A 2,091-nucleotide genomic window follows, 5' to 3' on the forward strand; every position below is an offset into this window, starting at 1 on the left:
AGGGGTTAGCTTTCGACGATGTAGCGGAAGACCTCTGCGATGGTGCCATAGTGGTTTCCCTAATTTGGTCATTTCACCCAGGAATTTTGCAACATTTGTGCAGCTATACTCCACGAAAATTTACCTTTCCAAATGGGCGTGGTGGTCGAAATGTTTACTTATTTGCTGTCTGATTAAGGTGTGCTAGTTTACCCTGAACAAATGCCAGCCTAGTTTGTCTGTGATCATATGATAAACCGCATGACTCCAAAATTGTTTACATTTCAAATACAGTTCTGTTATTTTAGCTATTATTCCTGTTCGTGTGGCTGTCGAGTCGGTGTTGTGGTTTCTGTTGGATCAAAGTAAGGCAAATGTCGTTGCCAAATCGTACGTTATTTAGGGGCTTCAGTAGTCAAAAAGGATTTTTTTTATCTAGTCCGCTCTAATGCGGACGTACATTACCTGTTATACGAGAATCAATATAGTAGCGGAAGGACAGTTTTTTGACCACAACATCACTTAACCCTTGAAAACAAATATTAATTTTTTTCATTTTTTTTATTGGTAAGCCTTCTCCTATACTTTCCTACAAGGGCACGCATGAACTGCAATGTATGGCCTGTTTATTTAAGCGCCGCATGTGATGATAGTGCTAGGCGTTCATTAGCTTTATCCCATTGTAGATGGTAAAACACAAATGCAAGTGGCCGTTTTACACTCGGCGTTTTAATGATCCAACAATGTATCCTCTGCAGGCGCCAGGCGGATCTGGGAGACAAGTACACTGTCGAAGAGTGGAGCGCGTGCTACTTCTGATTTAATAGACTACATTGCCCGTGAAAGGCGGCATGCCACGACAATTATGGCATTAGAGGTTCTGCCACTTTTATTGACCCAAAGTACCGTATAACCAAAGCAATGTAATGGTTAGAAAGTGAATTTTACAAGTTTTGACAATTAGAAGGCTCTTCCCAATGCTAGATAAGAGAAGATGTAGCCAAATGTTACTAATCTGCTAATGGGTTATTAGGGGTTGTTAATGTGAACTGTTGATTTGTTGGTAGCCACAATCAGTGAGTTAGGGATGGCAACCAGACCTCAGTTGAACCCCGTGGAACTACTCATATCCTAGCCCAGCATGGCCGTTGTCGCGTAGTCCTCCATTGCCATGTTAATTACAAGCTCCACTGTGTTAGCTGGGCCATGGGGAGCTGTTTCCATTGCTGTGAGTCTGGTGTAGCAACCACTTGGCACGCCCAGTATGCATACACCAGTAGTCGACCCGACTTTCAGTTCTCCTCATTGTCGCCTCATGACGTAGCCAATTTCAGTTGATGCGATACTGCAAGTGGGCCGAGCCGTAAGCCCTGCTGAAGGATTTGTTGGGCTCTGATTGAAGCGCCTCGACTATACGCAAGGCTGAATGACGGGCAGACAAGACTACTGGCAAACAGTGGTCATCTTTGGTAGGGTGATGTTGCCATTGAGCTGAAGGGCTGCGTACGAGATGCTGATGGCTCGAGCGCTCTCTGTTACGATTTTGTGACTTATTGAGGATGCATTACTTCTTTGGCTGATTGTCTGGTTATTTAGTTGCTTGAACTACTACATTGGTTTGGGGTTGGATTGCACTCATCACTAGGAAGAAATCGTCTCACTCTTTGTTTTTGCTTTTCACCGATTTCGATGTAAGGGCAACAAGCTTGTCCAACGTCAGTGACGGAACAAATTTTGATTATTGCTCTGCCTATTAAGGGATGAACTACCTGATTTCATTGGAAAACTTCGCCGTATTTACTTTGTTCTATTCAATGTCTAAGATTATCTAATTGTGACCAGCGTGAATTTCTGGCTAAAGTATATTTTAGAGTAAAGAATAAATGGAGTTCGAAAATGTCGTCAAATATTTAGTCGTGTACTTTTACGTACATGAGAAGTTCTTGTCCAAGGGACTCAAACGATGCTTCCATTTTTTGTTTCGCTGCACCTATAAATATGGCTGCGTCTTCTTGTATGTCATTTAAATGAAAATCAGGCATTACCTCCCCACGTTTATGCCATGACACACATAGAACTAGCGATAGATTTGCCACTCCACTATGGCAGTAT

Source organism: Echinococcus granulosus, assembly GCF_000524195.1.
Source record: "Echinococcus granulosus chromosome Unknown EG_S00014, whole genome shotgun sequence".
NCBI classification, from domain to species: Eukaryota; Metazoa; Platyhelminthes; class Cestoda; order Cyclophyllidea; family Taeniidae; genus Echinococcus; species Echinococcus granulosus.